The sequence below is a fragment of the Vigna radiata genome, unplaced genomic scaffold (assembly GCF_000741045.1).
Source record: "Vigna radiata var. radiata cultivar VC1973A unplaced genomic scaffold, Vradiata_ver6 scaffold_171, whole genome shotgun sequence".
Taxonomy (NCBI): domain Eukaryota; kingdom Viridiplantae; phylum Streptophyta; class Magnoliopsida; order Fabales; family Fabaceae; genus Vigna; species Vigna radiata.
In genome coordinates, this window is record NW_014542551.1 from 724,091 (window position 1) to 731,351 (window position 7,261).

Sequence of the window (7,261 nt, forward strand, 5' to 3'; positions counted from 1 at the left end):
CCTTTTGCCTTGTGTGCATTAGAAGGAGATGATCTATAGAGGAGGCTACAGATGTCCTGTAGAGGAGGCTACAGGTGGGTTGTAGGAGCATCTACAATTGATGAAGTAGGGTAAAGAGTGAGATAGAATTTTTCCCCCTGTGGTATTATTGCACGGTGATGCTCATCGTGTTATTCATGATTGGGATAGTCATGATGGTGGTGTATCTATGATGATCATCATGGTACTTGAGATGCTCCAGGTTATGTTATGTTGATAGTGATGTCACTATGAGGTTATAGTAAGTAGTTAGCATGGGTGGTAATGAATGGATGAACCAAGGGTCTATGTGTAAGATGTTAGTGATGACATCAAGGGTTAAAGATGAAGGATTAATTATCGATATTCAAGGATCGGGGATCTAGGATCGAGTAATTCAATATGATTGAATTTTTTATGTTAGAGGATTAGGAATCCTATTGTTATTAATACTAGGTATGAGGTGTTTGATTATGGTTGATATAATAAGAAGATATGTATCTTGTGTGTTTGATTATGGTTGGTATAATCAAAAGATATGTATCTTGTTTTGTGTCTGATTATGGTTGATATAATCAATATGTATGCATCTTGTTGTTATGATTATTTTATGGTACCTTACCCCATTCATGTTTGTGTTTGTATGTTTGTGAATAAAATTATCGGTGATGATCGTATGTTGTGTTATACGTGAGCAGATAATGTTACAGATGTTCCAGATGTGTGATTGACTCGAGAGAGGATGATAAATAACCTTGGAATTCATTTAAAGCTATTATGTTTTACAAGTTAAGACAATATAATTGAAGTATTTCATTTGTTATTTTATTACTCGAAATAATGCAATTCAATAAGGTATTTTTAAGTACGTTTATGCGTTATGATAATTTTTGAATTTTACCAATTTTTAATAACTCATGACATCTCAAAAATCGAAGTGTTATAGTAATAGTGTCTCTTGTCATTGTTAATGTCACATGTCAATGTTACGTGTCACATGTCAATGTCTTATATTCATTTCACTCATAACTTTCATTACTTTTTTAATTTCATCTTTTTTTTTCAAAATAGAACAATTTTGTCCCTCTCCAAATTGAGATCACAAATTTAATTTTTATATAAATATTATATTAATATTTTTATTAAAATTCACATCTTTATTAAAAATTTCTTTCTATATTATTAAACCAACTCTATCTATATTTTAGTGTATAATTATAAGATTTATGTAAGTCTATTCTTTTAACCAAGTCTAACTTTGTTTTAAACAAACTCTAACCCTTTTTTAGTCTCTAAAAAATAAAGATCTCAACAAACAAATTAGTGCTAATATTTACCTCTTAAATTAATTATAAAATTATGTTTAAGAAAAAAAAAGCCTCAACTTTTTTTAATACTAATATACCAATATTAAATTAATTATAAAATTATATTAAAGAAAATAAAGATCTTAAAAAATATTTTATTACTAATATACTCTATAAAATTAAGTATACTTTATGTTTAAGAATAAAATTTAATTAATTTATTATTTGTGTCTAGATATTGTTATTAGTATTAAAAATATGATTTAATGAACTAAAACTGTTTTCTATAAATTATAATTTTGTTAAGGAAAAATAGAACAATTAATTAGTATATTATCTTATAACCAATTTTGATTTCTATTTTCTTCTTTTATCTTTATGTTAGTTATCATTTATTAATTTTGTAACACCTTGATTTGAGATGTGATGTGTGAGTAAAAGAATAACCATTATTTAGGAAAAATAGAACTTTGATACCATCACAATATAATGAAAATTTTTAAATTTATTTCCTTATCGTGAAAATAAATAAAACATGTGGAATAATAATTACTCCAATTATAACTTGAAATAATGGACTAAAACTTCTCAACATAATTTATTTTAAAAAAAAACAATTTTGAAAACTACGAAAATAATTCCTCACTCGTCTCTTGTTCTACACCACATCAACATCATCAACAACATCTTCTGTAATATCATATGCTCTTGTATAAATACGATCATCACAGGTGGAGACCACCATTACACAGACAAGGGTGTGTTAAGAGAATCAACATCAAAATCATACATTATATAATTATAATAATACAATTATTAATTAATGTATAAGCTCACAACACTCCTACATAAATCAAATTCACAACACAATTGCACATTGTTAATCCAACTCCAACCCAGATAAACCATGCCATTACCCCCAATCACTATCGCCCTATGTCTTTTTTCGTACTCAAGTAGACACGACTAATTCACCTAAACAGTGTCTACGTACCAACATAGGACTATCCGATTCACCAAAATCGGGTCCATGCACTAACAAGGACTTTCCTTTTCACCAAAACAGGGTCTGCACACCAACGTAGGACTTCCTCGTGTCATTCGCCATTGAGTACATCAGAAAACACAAGATTAATAGTCATCCACTAGCATGACTTATCAAACAACCCTTAGGGTAAACAATAACTCAACCAACTCATGTTCCACTTGATACACAATCCAATTAACTTGGCAACTACACCATACAAGAACAATAATACAGATCATGCATTTAACCACTACAACTCACCATATAATTGTCCCTAGAACCAACACACATCATTGTACATCCACTAAACTCGAGCAACATGCAATACAATATACCCTTAACGACACCCGCATCTAATGAAGCAAATACAACATTGCGTGACCAAAAAAAAGTATGTAATTAATGGCTACTCCATACTTATATAAAAGTCAAGACAAATGACAATTAATTTGAACAAATAAATAAATAAAGTGCATGGAAAGAAATAAAAGGAAATGTTTAATAACTTGAAAGCTTTAAATCACCACATGACATAAAATGTTACAAGAGCCATAGCTTATTATCTACATAAAAAACTGCTTCGTAATTATAAATTTGGAAAACACTGAAACGTTTGTTTAATTAATAGCATGAAGAAAGTTCAGGTGACCAATTAGTAACTCATTTAAAGAAAGCCAAAAGTGCACTCTATTTAGAAAAGAGACATATTTAAAAACTAAGATTTAATTCCAACCTTCCCTTTATTTCTTCAATTACAATAATACAAAAATATAAAACCCAATTCTGGTGCACTAAAAATAGCATGCAACATAATCAGTGGCGTAAAGAAAACTGCACCATAAATTATATAATTGGTATATTCATGGCTTAAAGAAAACATTCACGCGTTATAGAAGTTCGAACCCGGTCTGTCCGCGCATAGGAAGATTGGGCCAGCATCTCCACACCTAAACTAATACAAAACGAAAAAAATCTATATATACAGACTAGTTAAGTATGGTGGTTGCTATTTATAACAAATAAATAAATACTACAGGACAAATATTTTATTAAATACATTTACCCGACGCACCTAAACTATAATAAATGAAAAACAAATATTCTTATATTTTTTTCTTTTCATATTGGTTTAATAGGTTTCGGATATTTGTGGTTTGTTTCAATTGGGTCCTTCTTTAGAAGTGATCAATTGGATCCCTGATTTGGTCAATTTGATTCAATAATAATCTTTCCGTTAAATGCAGTTAACGACATTAACTTTTTTAACATGTGGCAAGCTGAGACATCCAGGTGACACTGTTTGAGCTGTATAGGTGGATTATAACATTTTTAATTGTTAAATATATTAACAAATGAAAATATAATTAGAAATTATTAAACATATTAAATTATTAAACATATTAAAGCAATGTTTCCTATTTTGGGTAGCTCGTGTATGAGAAATTAGGGAAATCTGTGAACTTAGGGTTCGTTGCTAGAAATTGCATTGTGCTGGCATTTGGGGAGCATCGCTTTTGCGTGAGAAATTAGTTAGACATAAGCTTTCGTCATTGTATTTGAAGGTCAAATCCCTAAACTAAAAAGGGTGTGTTAAGAGGTCGAGCATGTAGTTCTACGACGCGGGTGGGTGTAGTGCTTGTGGTTGTTGTTGTTCGAAGACAATGTCGAAGGAGCACTCTTGCTATTCATTGAGTTGCAGTGCCAAGCGAAAGGAAAATGGTACATCTTCACCGATCTGCTACTGTGGTCAGAGTTGTGTAGTCTGAACTGCCAAAACTACGAAGAATCGGGGCAAGCAATTTTGTGGATGCTCTAAGTATAAGGTATGTTAGATTTAACTCAACCTAATTAAGTTGTGGTACTATTTGTGAGAAAAAGGTGGTACTCCCTAATTAAGTTGAATGTTGTCTTTAGAGAATGGTGGTGAAGAAAATGGTTGCAACTTCTTCAAATGGTGCAATGATATTGGTGGTGACGAAAGAGGTAGCTTCTTCAACAGTGAAGGAAACAAAGAAACTCCGGTGAACAGTGAAGACATGGATAGTACTAGGAAAATGATAGTGAATTTTAAAAAATCAGTTTTCATTGTTCAAAAGTGGATGAAGGTGCTGATGTTGTTAGTGTCTGTTTTATGTGTAATACAGATAGTTTTAGTTTCAATATTGATGAGGAAGGGATGATTTCTTGTAACTTTGTTGTAGGTTTGGTCTGTTGTAATGAAATGAATGAAATGGAAGAGTTGTTATAAATGCAGTCCATATACTGTGTGCAAAATTAATGCTAAATTACAGCATTGTTATAATGCTAAATTATCTTTATAGAATAAGCACTTTCAATTTATCTGCAACGAAGTGGCATCTTTTTGGTGTCTGAGAATATCGGTCTTCTGTAACATGGTTCCTGATGTAAGGTTGGTGTGTGATTTAATTGTGAAGTTCATTTGAATTCGTTTGGTAGTATCGTTTAATGAGTTTGAACGATTTCTTGAATTGCACGTGGTGTTTAATTAAGGACTGATATTCAGGGTTGTTTTACCATTTTTTCGGGACCAAAATGCCTCCTTAGTTGTTGAGTTCCTTGGGTTGATTTGGTTTCTTTAGCCTACTTCTACCGTACTGCAACTTGGGCTTAGAGCTGTTATTTATTGACTTATACCAAAGTGTATACAAGGGAAGAGTGTTTAGAAGTTTTGTATCAACAGTTGTACTTTTTATGTGCCTAGAGCTGATATTACTGTTTCCTGCATGTTTCAATGCCCCTTTTATGGATAAATTTTTTCCTTCTTTTCCTTTCTATTGGCCAAGAATTTTTTTTTTCTTCTAAAAGCAATCCTTATACGGTGTATTGGTTGGTTTATTCATCTAGTCAAGTCATAGTAGCAGTTTTTGATGACTAATAGACATGATTTGCTGAATAATCAATTTTTTGATTGCAATACTTTTGGGACGGTATAAATGCTGTTTTAGTCCCTTTCTGTAGCATTCAGGTGTGCCTGACTGACTAGACAAGGTGATTAGGTTTTTCACTACCCCCCTAAATCTCTGTAATTGAAAAGCCTTTTGCTTATTGTGGATCTTATGAATGATAGCTAAGCCTTATTTTGGCAACATGCTAGATACGAAAAGGAAATATCGTAATGGCAAAGGGGTGTTTTAAGTCAATGTATCATTGCATTTTCCCTCTGTCGTTTTTAGAGTTGTTTGTTTCAACAATATTTTATTAAGTAACTTGGTAATATTCAAACACTACATATCTTCGACTATAGAAGATTATTTCCCATTGTGCATATTATATGTTGATACAGGTACTGTCTTTATTTGCATGAAGCCTTTAAAGTCTGAAATAATTTACATAATATTATATATGTTCTTAGTAGCTTTTATTTTCAAACATTCAGAAAACCTGCTCAATATGCTTAACCAAAATGAAGCAAGGATCCGACCATGCTATATTCACTGTTGAATGTTCACATTCCTTCCATTTCCACTGCATTGCTTCAAATGTGAAACATGGAAACCAAATATGTCTGGTGTGTAGAGAAAAATGGAAGGAAATACCCTTATCGCGTCCTAGTTTGGATCCTATTCCTGGCAGGGTTTCACCAAGTCCCATCAATTGGCCCCAAAATGATGCTTTGATGATAGTGGTCCACCATCTACCCCTACCTCATCCTCACCGAGATTTAAATAGGAGGCATGTTGTGCCACTTTATCAAGCTTCTGAACCAGGCATATTTGATGATGATGAATCCTTGAATCATCAAAATGTGTTTTCTGAGTGAAGTCCTTGCATTGAGAATACTGAAGATATTGAGGATGCTAGAGCTATAGAGATTAAAACATTCCCAGAAGTATCTGCTACTCTGGGATCCAAAACTCATTCTAACTTCACAGTTTTGGTTCATCTCAAAGCTGCTGCTTCCGCATATACAACTGCAGTTAAAAGGCAAAACCTTAGTAGAAACCAGGCAAACTTGGCACAGATTTCTCAGACTCCACGTGCCTTTGTCAACTTGGTCATAGTGCTTGATGTGAGTGGTAGCATGGCTGAAACTAAGCTTGCACTACTCAAAAGAGCAATAAGGTTTGTCATACATAGCTTATCATTACAAGAAGGTAAGTACCTAATAGACAGTTCTAACTATCGTCCCTCTTTACAGGAAGCTAAACACAAAGATAACAAAAACTTCTTAAAGAACTCATCACTGCAAACACAAGAAGTTAAACACAGAACTTCTTAAATAACAAAAGCTTACAACAAACTAGTATGAATCATTCCATAAAAGCAAAGATAACATTCCATAAAAGCAAAAGGTTCAACATCAGAATTGGTTCAACATCACAAAGGTTCAATGTAACACCCCTAACAGAGTGCCACTTATAAATAACCAAATCCGAAAATTTACGCCATTTTTTTTTTTATAAAATAACATCGCGGAAACAAAAACCTTAAAAATTCAAACGTCTTACAAACTTAAAGTTCCAGCCTTACAATTATCGAATCCATTATCCAAAATGTAAAATAACTTTAAAACATGATAAATTCCCCGTAGCTAAATCCCATATCTCTCATCGTGCTACGCCAGCCTTGCATTATCTGCAACACCATCTACTCCCGTACAAGTACGATCATTGTAGGTGGAACCACAACCACAAAAGTAAAGGGTGAGTAACTAAGGACATAACATAACATATAATTTCAAAGACAACATCATAACATAGACTAAAATAGTCATCACATCACAACATATCTCAGTATTCAACTCATAACTTAAATCATCACCACCCAGACTATCATAGTCATAACATTACAATACATCACAGTATTGAACTCACAACTCAAATCATTCACACAAGCTTCTGTTGTTTCCTTGAATTTTGTCGTACCAAACCTGTTTCGCAAAACAGGG